Raw genomic sequence first — 13,727 nt, forward strand, 5'->3', positions numbered from 1 at the left:
ATGGATATTTAACCGTCGCTGTAAGCCCCTCTAAGGAGCTGTGGCGCAAAAGTTACAAAATAGAAGACGGCAGCTATACCGTGTGTGGTCTCTGGAGAAAGGTAAAATCATAACGGAAAATATGGGATCACTTTCGGGCCTCTACGATCAACCCACGATAAGTTATTGCAAAAAACAGATATCTAATAAAAATATGAAGGCTGGAGACTAGCCCCCGTGATGTCATCACAGGGGGTATATGGGCAGGTCTCACTTAGGCATAAAAGAATCCACAGAGGATGGATCAGCACTTATGTTGGAAGTTACATATTTTGTGTAGCACGGGTCACTTTCGCTGAACGGCATCGGGAGTGCTTCCCTCCACCTATACTGAGTCATCCCTGCGAACTGTATAGAGTAAGTTGAGAATTGAAAGACACATTACTGTAATGTGTTGCCTGACAAAGGTTTTCCATAGAGTGTGGTGTCCACTTTATGAGATGTTACTATCCCTGTCAGGAAAATATCCAGAAATGGAGTGGAAATCAAAGGTTCACTGACAGTGCATTTTAAATTTAAGGAATAAGAATTCAAATACAAAACAAATTGTGACACTAACTGGGGGTCACCTCTCCATACCAAAAGCACATCATCAACATATCTACCAAACCAAAAAATGTGCTCAAAAAATGGATTATCATCAGAAAAAATGTAGATTTCTTCCCACCACGACATGTACAGAATAGCCAAAGATGGTGAGAATTTGTAGCCCATGGGGGCTCCCAATACTTGTAAATAATATTTAGAATCAAACATAAAATTGTTGTGGGACAATTAATATTTTATGTTATAATGAACCTTTTTAAATTCACAGAATATCCACTATATTTATTTAAATGGTGTTGAACAGTAATGACGGCCAATGCGTGAGGGATGGAGGAATACAGGTTGACAACATTGCTGGTGACAAACCTATATTCTTCCTGCCACACAAACCTGTCAAAAACCCTCAGGACAGACGTAGTATCTTTCACATAGCCTGGTGTTGGAATAACCAGAGGATACAAGTGTTCACCAGCCATTGGCTTAAATTCTCATTCAATGAACCCATACCCGAGATAATAGGGCGAAGGGTGGAGGAGAGGAGATACCCTTGTGTGTTTTGGGGAGCCCATAAAAAATGGGTAAAATGGGATAATCAGGTAACAGCCAGTGCTGAATTTTGTTATTAAACACCGACAAATAAATGCCTTCCTCCAGAATAGTGGACAACATTGTTTTATACAAATTGGTAGGATTCATAGAGAGCACCGGAGCAGATTTCCAATATCAACAGTTCTAATAGCACATACTCCGGGACATCAAAACATTTTGTGTCCATACAGAATAATGATCTCACACATTGTTCTTTCTTTGGTCTTGAAAAAGTTAATTATACTGTAAGGGGTGGAAACAGACAGAAACACCTTAATATGTGTGAAGCCTTCCGGATCTGACGTGTAAATACTAAATACCCTTCGGGTAATGAATTTCCGCAATGACCTGTTTTACATCTATTGATGAAATTCATACTGGTTTATTCCCAGCAGACATCTATATGGTGACATTCCAGGTTTTCTGAATTTATTTTGTGTTTTACTGGTTATTATTTGCCGGTGTACTTATTTGCCTTTCTGTATTTTGCGCTATCATCACTGATTCATCTTCGCAGAACGCACATAAATGATGCAAATATCTTAAAGATTTTTCAGCAATGACGGAGTATTTCCATTGCAATGTTCTGCAGCTTATTTATCTCCCATTTCTCATATATTTATTTTTGTCTGTTTTTTCGCAATATAATTTAATTATTTGTTTTTCATTGATACAGATAGAAATTCCCTGTAACGGGTCTGGGAGGCGGAACCTCTGAGCTACTATACAAGGGGGCGGTCCTTGTAAGGGAGCGGGTGGCGACCAGGCAGGCAGTCACAGCAGGTGACCGGGACAGTCTCTAGAAGAACGGGCAGGAGGTCACGGCAAGTGACCGGGGCAGTCTCTGGATGAACGGGCAGATGGTCACGGCAAGTGACCGGGGCAGTCTCTGGGTGAACGGGCAGATGGTCACGGCAAGTGACCAGGGCAGTCTCTGGGTGAACGGGCAGATGGTCACGGCAAGTGACCGGGGCAGTCTCTGGGTAAAGGGTTGGTACGACCTGTGGCGGCTGATGGTAGACGTGAGCTCCCAGGTGAGCAGGCGAGAGTCTCTGGATAAACGGGTGGTCACAGCATGTGACGGCGGAGCCTCCAGGAAGACCAACAGACAGGCGGCAGATGAGCGCTCCCAGGTGAGCGGGCAGAAGTCTCTGGACAGGCGGGTGGTCACAGCACGTGACGGCAGAGCCTCCAGGTAGGCTAGCAGACAGGCAGCAGATGAGCGCTCCCAGGTGAGCGGGCAGGAGTCACTGGACAGGCAGGTGGTTACAGCACGTGACGGCAGAGCCTCCAGGTAGGCTAGCAGGCAGGTAGCAGATGTGCGCTCCCAGGTGAGCGGGCAAGCTGGTCCATAGACAGACTGACAAGAGTTGGAAGGCAGACCGTCGGACCTCAGGCAAGCAGGCAGGTAGTTGATGTGCGCTCCCAGGTGAGCGGGCAAGCTGGTCCTTAGACAGACTGACAGTAGTAGTAAGGCAGACCGTCGGACCTCAGGCTAGCAGGCAGGTAGCAGAATATCAGGCAGGAATAAGACAGCAAGCTGGCAGGAATCTGGCAGGTATCTGGCAGGTAACTGGCAACGGGACCTGAGGGCTGAAGCAGAGTAGTGAACAGTGCAACAACATTCCTCGGGCACCTCCATTTTGGAGGAGGTGCCTTATATATGGTGAAGTCCTCCGGCCATTGGCCGGGGACTCCTTAGGACAGCGCGCGCGGCCCCTTTAAGAGGGAGGGAGAGCGCGCGCGCGCGCCCTAAGCACAGTGGCCGGGAAGGAGCGCGCGCTGCCAGCAGAGCGGGAGGAGGACGCCGGGCACGGAGCAGAGAGGTGAGGGGAACAGCGTCCCTGCCTAGCAGAGGGCAGGGACGCCGGCGCTACATTCCCGCTACATCCACAGCTTCACGATTTAGTTCTGCATCAGATATTTGTTTTTGTCAGTTTTATTATAATGTAATTACCTGTTTTTCGTTGATACAGATAGAAATGCTTGCTCCATCTATAGCCTCACGATCAGGTTCTCCATCAGACTCTATGCAGACGTCTCCCATTGCCATTGATCTGTTATACATTCAGCTCTTGGATATCATGGATTTGTACGTTCCATCTAATCTGATTCGCCATTACAATGCTCCACAGTAATCTGATTCGCCATTACAATGCTCCACAGTAATCTGATTCGGCATTACAATGCTCCACAGTAATCTGATTCGCCATTACAATGCTCCACAGTATTCTGATTCGCCATTACAATGCTCCACAGTAATCTGATTCGCCATTACAATGCTCCACAGATTGGGGATAAGGGGTGCCATGCATATCAGGATAGGGGATGAGGGGTGCCATGCATACCAGGATTGGGGGTGAGGGGTGCTATGCATAACAGGATTGGGAATGAGGGGTGTCATGCATACCAGGATGGGGATGAGGGGTGCCATGCATACCAGGATGGGGATGAGGGGTGCCATGCATACCGGGATAGGATGGTGGGGGCAGCAGAAATACCAGGAGGGGGGCAGCACATACCAGCATGGGAGACTATATACCAAAAATGCTCGCCACCCGGGCATAGAACGGGTTCAATAGCTAGTTACAATATACAGGAGCATGATCTGACCATACAGCAGTTCCTACCTGAGATGTAGGTTGCCATGTAGGCAAGTGACGGCTAATTAAGAAAAGGACTATATGGCTATGCATATTGTGTAAAGGAGACGTATAATCCTTTACGTCTGGATGTAGTATCATCCATACATCAATCGGTTGAGACCAAAGCACAATTAGCAAAGCTTTTGTTTGTGTTTTAGATTGGTGACTCCAGCCCCGGGACGCGTCTAAAGAAGGATCCAAGACAAATTTAAAGTCACCTCCAATGATGATAACGTCCTCCGCAAAATATTTTAGTTTGTTTAAGTAATGACGGCATGTCTCAATTTGGTCACAATTAGGGAGATAGAAGTTTGCCAAAGTCAAAATTTTGGAGTATATGGAGATCTTAACAAACATATACCTCCCCTCCGTGTCAGACAGAGTTTCTACAATAGTATGCAGCAGTGATCTGTGGCGGCCGATACTCAGCACCTTAGCCTTTAAAACAGCATTTTTCTGGGACGCCAAGATGAATAATATCTATTAGTAATCTGAGGTACAGTATATGATCGCCTCTAAAGTGTGACTCCTGAAGAAAGAGATAATGTACGTGCTGTTTATGCCTGTGATAAAACACTTGAGCTCCTTTCTCTGGAACATTAAGTCCTCTGACATTCAATGAACAAGTTTTGAGTTGTGCCATATTATATGAAAAAAAGGAGGAATGGAAGAGAGAAAGATTAAGAGAGGAAGTATAGACGGTAGATAGTAACGTCTACCTCTCAGTGTCTAAGAAGTATAGATTATGAATATATCAAAACAGTAGGAAATTGTGAAACAAGCAGATCCCAATGCAAGTCCCTAACTGGGGGTTGTCTTTACAGGCGCAAGTCAAACTTTCAGTTCTAGGATTCCTATTAGGTGGAACCATGGAATATAAAGCAAGTAAAGTAATAAAGCCTGATATAACAGTAGTATCATGTGAACTCAACTTATACAGTGCCTACAAGTAGTATTCAACCCCCTGCAGATTTAGCTGGTTTGATAAGATGCAAATAAGTTAGAGCCTTCAAACTGCAAACGAGAGTAGGTTTTATGAACAGAAGCATAAATCTTACAAACCAAAAAGTTATGTTGCTCAGTTGAATTTTATTAAATTTTAAACATAAAAGTGTGGGTCAATTATTATTCAACCCCTATGTTTAATATTTTGTGGAATAACCCTTGTTTCCAATTACAGCTAATAATCGTCTTTTATAAGACCTGATCAGGCCGGCACAGGTCTGTGGAGTTATCTTGGCCCACTCCTCCATGCAGATCTTCTCCAAGTTATCTAGGTTCTTTGGGTGTCTCATGTGGACTTTATTCTTGAGCTCCTTCCACAAGTTTTCAATTGGGTTAAGGTCAGGAGAGTGACTAGGCCACTCCAACACCTTGACTTTTTCCCTCTTGAACCAGGCCTTGGTTTTCTTGGCTGTGTGCTTTGGGTTGTTGTCTTGTTGGAAGATGAAATTACGACCCATCTTAAGATCCTTGATGGAGGAGCGGAGGTTCTTGGCCAAAATCTCTAGGTAGGCCGTGCTATCCATCTTCCCATGGATGCGGACCAGATGGCCAGGCCCCTTGGCAGAGAAACAGCCCCACAGCATGATGCTGCCACCACCATGCTTGACTGTAGGGATGGTATTCTTGGGGTCGTATGCAGTGCCATCCAGTCTCCAAACGTCACGTGTGTGGTTGGCACCAAAGATCTCGATCTTGGTCTCATCAGACCATAGAATCTTGAACCAGTCTGTCTCAGAGTCCTCCAAGTGATCATGAGCAAACTGTAGACAAGCCTTGACATGACGCTTTGAAAGTAAAGGTACCTTAAGGGCTCGTCTGGAACGGAGACCATTGAGGTGGAGTACGTTACTTATGGTATTGACTGAAACCAATGTCCCCACTGCCATGAGATCTTCCCGGAGCTCCTTCCTTGTTGTCCTTGGGTTAGCCTTGACTCTTCGGACAAGCCTGGCCTCGGCACGGGAGGACACTTTCAAAGGCTGTCCAGGCCGTGGAAGGCTAACAGTAGTTCCATAAGCCTTCCACTTACAGATGATGCTCCCAACAGTGGAGACAGGTAGGCCCAACTCCTTGGAAAGGGTTTTGTACCCCTTGCCAGCCTTGTGACCCTCCACGATCTTGTCTCTGATGGCCTTGGAATGCTCCTTTGTCTTTCCCATGTTGACCATGTCTGAGTGCTGTTCACAAGTTTGGGGAGGGTCTTAAATAGTCAGAAAAGGCTGGCAAAAGAGATCTTTAATCCACACATGTGAAGCTCATTATTCTTGGTGCCTGAACTACTTCTTAATACTTTAGGGGGACCAAACAGAATTCTTGTGGTTTGAGGGGTTGAATAATAAATGACACTCTGAATTAACTTTTAACGTTTAAAAAAAAAAAAAAAAAAAAAAAGTTGCTGCAGTGCATTTCCCACTTCCAGGCTGATCTACAGTACAAATGTCACAATGCCAAGTTAATTCCGCATGTGTCAACCAGCTAAATCTGCAGGGGGTTGAATACTACTTGTAGGCACTGTATCCTGGTCTAAGATCTTATATGAACTTAGACATTCTATATAGTGGAAGAGTGGCACCTAATGCTTTATTTAGATATATCTAATTATATGCTTAAAGAAATAAGTAAGCATCTGCAAACTGTCTCTCATCAGGGAAGACCAGATTCATTTCAGGAGCTCATATGATTGGCAGGTTCCTTTCCCACCTGCTGCATCACCATCAAGTTCCTGATCCATTGAACGCCTTCTGTGATGTGCTGGAACTCTCTGTGGCAATGGTGGAGCAGGTGGCCAGTCAGATATATGGAATGTCCAGGGCATCACAAATAGGTCTCATGTTGCTTGGATCTTTGAAAATATACAGCTGTAATGGGTACCCCCAGGAGTACATCAGGCCATTTTCCCGGATGGCATCAAGTAGTGGTTTCAATACCCTTCTTTTAGCAAGTGTCATTCAGGATAGATATGTGAGCAATTATATGTGTTTTCCATTTAAATCAGCAGGATCCAACTCCTCTGCTTTCCTCACAATGGCCTCTTTTACATTGAAAAAAATGTATGCGACAGATAATGTCCCTTGGACACTCAGGATCTGGGCCATGATTGCCTATTGTACGGTGCACCTTTTAAATCTCCAGCTCCTTATCAATAGGATCACCAAGGATATTATGAATAATGATCACAGTGTTGGCATGATCGCTTGTGCATTGATGCTTTCAGGTATACCCCTTATCCAGATATTATTGTGATTTTCTTGATCATCAACCATATTAAACAGATGGTTTATTTACTGTCTGTGAAGATCCAGTGTTAGTTTCTGAGCATTATGATGGCCTCTAACTTGGACGACAATATCCTCTAATCTCTGTACCTTGTCAGTAAGCTGTGACAGGATAGAAGTGAGGGGACGTATTTCAGTATTGGATGTGGTCTCCAGCCTCTGAATATATTGCTCCATATCTTCTTTAGTAGGGATAGACGCAATCTGATATACAAATAAGTTATGTTGTTCCCCATATCAGAATAACCTGTGGCTGGGGGGTAAATGTCCCTGTGAAGCAAGCACTGCTCAGTATGGGGGCTTTGGTGAGAAAAAGGGAGATTTGTGGAGCTGTTTTCCTGTGAGGCCTACATTAAGAGAGAAGTTGGTGCAGGACTTACAGGCTGGAGCTTTCTGGCATCATGAAGGTTAAGACTGCTTCTTTTTCCACGCTGAGGTGAGGCAGTAATGGAGCAGGAAGATAAGACCTTCCATAAGAAACGCTGCATACCAGACATGCTGACAGAGGTGGAGGACCTCAGATTAAACTCTGATCTCTTCTTTCTTTCCCATATCGGACTGCATGTTTGAGGCTGTAAATTGCTTATAATTCCCCCAAGAACACGGTCTGAAGAGAGTGCTTTCAGTGTGTGCATTCTCTTGGTGCTATGTCCAGGCCATGTCCTTCCTGTTGATGTATAATACGTCTGAAGGTGGCGGTGATTGGGGGCAGGATTGTGTGATGTAACATCCTTACGGAAACGCGATGGAAGCGGCGCCAGAACAGGGAGTGTGTATGTGTGTTTTTATTTTAACAAGGCCAAACATAATGAATGAGATAGAGTTGATCTAGTAGTGGACAACCCCTTTTATGAAGATACAATTTTTGGTTAAAAATGAAAAAGGCTTCTCCCCTGTGTGACTTCACTGAAGTTTGTTAAGAGTTGATTTCCGTGTAAAACATTTCCCACATTAAGAACATGAAAATGGCTTCTCGTCTGTGTGAGTTCTCTGGTGACTAAGAAGTGATGATTTCTTCACAAAACATTTCCCACATTCTGAACAGGAAAAAGGTTTCTCCCCTGTGTGAGTTCTCTGGTGCTTAACCAAATCTGATTTATCTTTAAAACATTTCCCACATTCTGAACAGGAAAAAGGTTTCTCCCCTGTGTGAGTTCTCTGGTGCTTAACCAAATCTGATTTCTGAATAAAACATTTCCCACATTCTGAACAGGGAAAAGGCTTCTCCCCTGTGTGAGTTCGCTGGTGATTAACCAAATCTGATTTATGGTTAAAACATTTCCCACATTCTGAACAGCAAAAAGGCTTCTCCCCTGTGTGAATTCTCTGGTGCTTAACCAAATCTGATTTCTGGTTAAAACATTTCCCACATTCTGAACAGAAAAAAGGCTTCTCCCCTGTGTGAGTTCTGTTGTGCTTAACCAAAACTGATTTATCTTTAAAACATTTCCCACATTCTGAACAGCAAAAAGGTTTCTCCCCTGTGTGAGTTCTCTGGTGCTTAACCAAATCTGATTTCAGGTTAAAACATTTCCCACATTCTGAACAGGAAAAAGGTTTTTCCCCTGTGTGAGTTCTCTGGTGATTAACCAAATCTGATTTCTGGTTAAAACATTTCCCACATTCTGAACAGCAAAAAGGCTTCTCCCCTGTGTGAATTCTCTGGTGCTTAACCAAATCTGATTTCCAGCTAAAACATTTTCAACATTCTGAACACGAAAAAGGCTTCTCATGTGTGTGAGTTCTCTGGTGCTTAACCAAATCTGATTTCTGGTTAAAACATTTCCCACATTCTGAACAGGAAAAATGCTTCTCCCCTGTGTGAGTTCTCTTGTGCTTAACCAAACCTGATTTCTGGCTACAACATTTTCCACATTCTGAACAGGAAAAAGGCTTCTCCCCTGTGTGAGTTCTCTTGTGCTTAACCAAATCTGATTTCCGGCTAAAACATTTTCCACATTCTGAACAGGAAAAAGGCTTCTCATGTGTGTGAGTTCTCTGGTGCTTAACCAAATCTGATTTCTGGTTAAAACATTTCCCACATTCTGAACAGGAAAAATGCTTCTCCCCTGTGTGAGTTCTCTTGTGCTTAACCAAACCTGATTTCTGGCTACAACATTTTCCACATTCTGAACAGGAAAAAGGCTTCTCCCCTGTGTGAGTTCTCTTGTGCTTAACCAAATCTGATTTCCGGCTAAAACATTTTCCACATTCTGAACAGGAAAAAGGCTTCTCATGTGTGTGAGTTCTCTGGTGCTTAACCAAATCTGATTTCTGGTTATAACATTTCCCACATTCTGAACAGGAAAAGGGCTTCTCCCCTGTGTGAGTTCTTTTGTGTTTAACCAAACCTGATTTCCGGCTAAAACATTTTCCACATTTTGAACAGGAAAAAGGCTTCTCCCCTGTGTGAGTTATCTGATGTCTGATTAAACTTGATTTCTCTGTAAAACAATTTCCACTTTCTGAACAAGAAAATGGCTTCTCCTCTGTGTGACTTCTCTGGTGATTAACAAGATTTGATTTCTGGTTAAAAAATTTCCCACAGTTGAAACATAAAAATCTATTCTCTGCTGTGTGAATGCTTTGATGTTTAAGAAAAGACTTTTCGAGGGAAAAACTATTTCCATACTCTGAACATGAAAATGGCTTCTTTGCTTTAGGAGCAATTTGTTTTTTAATGCTTATTTTGTGACTTTGATTTTCCTTAGTAGTCGGTAATGAATCAGAAGACAGGACCTGTTTCAAAGGAACAGATGACAGATCTTTGCTGTGAAGGGATGATGGTATATCTGGAGTAATAGCATTCACTTCAATTGTATCCTGTAGGATCTCAAGATCATCTGATTTAAAAATTGAAGATGTCAGCTGTCCCTCTGATCTCCTGGTACAGTCATCTGCTAAGAATAAAACCAATTATTATTTATGGATAACATATCCTTAAAATTTATATTGTTGAATATTTCTACTTAAACTCTCCGTAAAAATGCACTTTATGTAAAAGTATCATTATCTACCAAGAAAACATCACAGAAAAATAAGCTTTACCAACACCAAATCAGATAACAAATGCACTAGCATTTTAGTGTTGGTTGGGTGTACTGGGGTGCACTTATATAGTGCTGGGCAGCCTTTCTGCCCAGTATGGACATCATCAGTATCCTAAGCCAGACACAGTGCATCAAACCTACCTGTGTGACTGGCGTCCTATGCAAGCTTCATCTGTGTGCATCTTTAATACTAGGCAACCACCCTCTCCATGAATTGGTACGATTATTGGTGTTAGTAAGGCTGTATCTTTTTATGTGATTTTTTTAAATTTTGCCCTATGTTAGCCGTCATTATTCACCAAGACAATAACAGTTCACAGTTTAATAGAAAACCTCATAGGATGAACCAGTGGATCGTAGTGTTCAACTGTTTGTTAATTCTGCCTCCCAAATATGGAATAAAAAGCCACCAAACAATGTTATGTAGGGGAAAATAATATCAATAATAACTTCTACTCATCTCACAAAAAACAAGTCCCCACTCAGGTCCATCATCTGTCAATGGAAAACCAGAGGTTTCCACATTATTAGTGGCTCAAAGGCTTTTGAAAAGCAACATGGCTTCCATAAACCAATCCAGCAATATCCGCTCTCCCAAAGTCAGATCTCCCCCTCACTTCTGAGCCTTGCAGTGCACCCAAAACACATTTAGCATCCATGTATTTGACATTACTATAGTGAGAAGAACCCACTTAATTGATGGTGTGTGTCTCCTGGAGCACAATCTGGGCACTATGTGTTGGGTAATGAAATTAGATATTTGTAATTTTCACTCTCCATCATCCACTGCGTGCTAATTTCTGGAAAGTGCTTGTGGAGTCAAAACAGTCACTACTCCTATAGATTATTTCACTGAGGGTTATAATTTCCAAAATAGTGTCACTTTATGGGGATTTCCACTGCTCTGGTTTTCTGCATTTTGGTCACATGGTGTGTCTCCTCTGGGATCTGGTCCTGCGACGTCTGCTTCTGTCACCAGGAGCCGCCTTATTCATACTGCAGGCGGCGCTGGTGATGGAGGAGACATCAGAACCAGAAGCTCTGGACCGTGCAGGCTCTGTCCAGCCACTAAGATTAGGGTGCTTGGGACCTGTAGTACCATACAGTCTGGCAGTATGGGTGTGTGTGCTGTCCAGCTGGAGTAATCTGCCCCCTGCTTCAGCCAACAGGAAAGCACCGCACCCTACTAAAGCTGGAAGCTGCCAGATACAGCCTTGTCCTCCTCTGGTTCAGTCCTCTGTGCTCAGCTCCCGGCTTGTGTATTTGTTTCTGTTGTGACCTCGGCCCGTTTACTGACTACTTTTGTGTGATTTTGTATTTTCTCTGACCTCCGTGTTCTGACCCGGCTATCTGACTATTCTTCTTGCCATCTCACATCACAGAACATTAGGTAACACTGTGGCCCAAGCTTAGGGGGTCTCTGTCTAAGTCCAAATCCATGTAGACGGGTTATAGGATGATGAGCAAGGCAAACCCTGGTATCTGGAAAATGCAGTAGATAGCGCTAAGCCTGTTCGTGGTGGCCATCTTTTGAGCTGCCATGTGACCATGAACAGTGCCCCCAATACATTGTGTCTGCAAACTATCCCAGCAAGATCTGCATTCAAATAGCTAAATGTCACTCCTCCACTTCTTAACCTGCCATGTGCCCAGACAGTAGTGTACAACCGTATATAGGGGATTGTCAGATTCAAGAGAAGATGGAATATTATTTGTAAGGTCCATTTGTTTCCTATTATCCTTTGTGAAGAATTCCAAAGTTATCACCATATAAAGTCACACACGTCAGATTTGAAAAATGTCAGAGATAGGTGCTGGGAAAAGAAGTTGTTTCTGCGTTCTCTGGAGTCACGACAAACCATTAGTATGGATAAAAATGTAGGTTTATTGTCTACGCGTTTCAGAGACCACCGACTCCTTCCTCAGGACAACCGTACATAACCTCTTTAACGGGTTTAGTGGTTTAACCACATAGCGGGTTTGGGGGAGCAGATGAAGCTCTCCATTTCTCAGCTCTTTGTGGTTGTTTTTTTCTTTCCATTTTCAGAGCATCCTTCAGTTAAGGGTAAAACAAAAAAAGCAAAAGCATTCAGTCAACGCCCAGAATATAAATACCACGATACCACAAACCATTCAGCAGTTTTGCAGACATTCTGTAAAATCAAAGTAAAATTCCACGTAATCTCTCAATTTGTGCTTAAAAAAAAAAAAAAAAAATATCTCCACAAAACTCAGTTTTGTTCCTCTCCATGGAAATCTTTAGTAAAGGCGAAAGATTTTTACGTTCTGAAGAGAAGCCAGAGTATTTTTCCATAGATTTGAAAAATGGGCCCAGATAGGAACACAAAACTGTCTGCAGGAAGGGGTTAAATCAGAGTATTTTGGGCACTAACTACTATAGTAAAAACTGTGAGTATAGACAATAACACATCTACTGAAATGATCAAACTGAACAGTCTCCATCAGTAATAAATGAGTAACTAGTGGTGAAACCTCTCTGGGGTAATTAGAGTATGGGGCTCGGTGGCTCTTGGCAATCTAAACTATGATAAGGGACAATATTTTCTATCCGATGAGTTTCAAGAACAAATATTAGACATTTAAAGTGAACTTTTTATAATAATGCAGAGATGAGGCGTCTTAAATTTAGCTTAGAGATATATCATGGCACAGGTGTAATGTTTTCTGTATAGTTTATCACAATCTGGTTTGAAGTTAGTCGGTTTTAAAAGAAATTGAAAAGTCAGGATAAAGGGAAACTCTGTTGTTATTATACAGAAATTCACACTTGGCCTCACTGCACATTTAATGTTGTCGATCATAAAAGTGAAGTTTGGCCAGAAAGACTGGACCTGGTCTTGTAGGGACCATATGAGGACATTCAGCAGCACAGAAGGGAGAGAAGGTAGATTCAACCAATAAGATATCAGGGTTCTAGGAAGCCAACAGCATCATTACCCTCCGCTTTCTCTTACAGGACCATCATAATATTTTTCTTCAAGTGATTTTCTGGCTTTGTGGTTTACAGATCTGGGCAGGTAACGTCTCCTAATCACAGGGAGTAGGTGGATCCTCCAGGTTGTAAGTTCTATGGAAAAGGGTTTCAATGCCCAAAATCATTTGAACAGTTTTGGGTGGAAGAGAATGTTGTGGTCTAGAGGCAAAATGGTGATCACACGATTGTGATACAGCCGGACTACACAACCGATAAAGCAGCCACAGCCGGTGACTGAGAAGAATCTGTGACTTCTCAGCATTTAGTGGTTACTACTCACCTGGGTAGTCATATGTAGGAATCTCCTCTTTACACCGCTCATCACCCCTCACATATGTCTCTGTAGTATTAATATGGGTCAGATCTTCACCCTAAAACAAATATTGTAAAAGTCACAGACAGATGGAGAAGTCACATCTATGATCAACTCTAATCCTGCCATCTCCACCGTTCTCATTACACAAAAGGAAAACACATAATACTGGTGGATAAAACAAGACTGAACACAAGACCTTCACAGCCGTCTACACATCATAGGGGAGATCTCATGACACCTTCTCTCCATCTACCTGATGATCCTGAG

At 42.9% G+C, this 13,727-nt stretch overlaps 2 protein-coding genes, 1 long non-coding RNA gene and 1 other non-coding gene across 7 annotated transcripts in view; 1 reads left to right on the top strand and 3 right to left on the bottom strand.

Moving 5' to 3' along the window:
• Positions 1-13,727, top strand: part of LOC141178587 (uncharacterized) — a 648,943-nt gene that overhangs the window by 440,285 nt on the left and 194,931 nt on the right. The gene's annotated exons all lie outside the window — the stretch shown is intronic.
• LOC141178583 (uncharacterized) overlaps positions 1-13,727 on the bottom strand; it is a 234,059-nt gene that overhangs the window by 199,443 nt on the left and 20,889 nt on the right. The window lies entirely within an intron of this gene.
• On the bottom strand, positions 11,246-13,498 carry LOC141178655 (uncharacterized). Its single transcript, XR_012254845.1, has 3 exons — positions 13,425-13,498; positions 13,108-13,237; positions 11,246-12,202 (listed from the first exon to the last, which is right to left on the bottom strand). It is a non-coding gene; the product is annotated as an uncharacterized lncRNA (long non-coding RNA).
• LOC141178741 (U5 spliceosomal RNA) lies at positions 12,341-12,455 on the bottom strand. The gene has a single exon (XR_012254858.1). It is a non-coding gene; the product is annotated as a U5 spliceosomal RNA (small nuclear RNA).

The sequence above is a fragment of the Phyllobates terribilis genome, unplaced genomic scaffold, assembly GCF_046119375.1.
Source record: "Phyllobates terribilis strain yellow unplaced genomic scaffold, ASM4611937v1 Scaffold_29__1_contigs__length_15306474, whole genome shotgun sequence".
NCBI classification, from domain to species: domain Eukaryota; kingdom Metazoa; phylum Chordata; class Amphibia; order Anura; family Dendrobatidae; genus Phyllobates; species Phyllobates terribilis.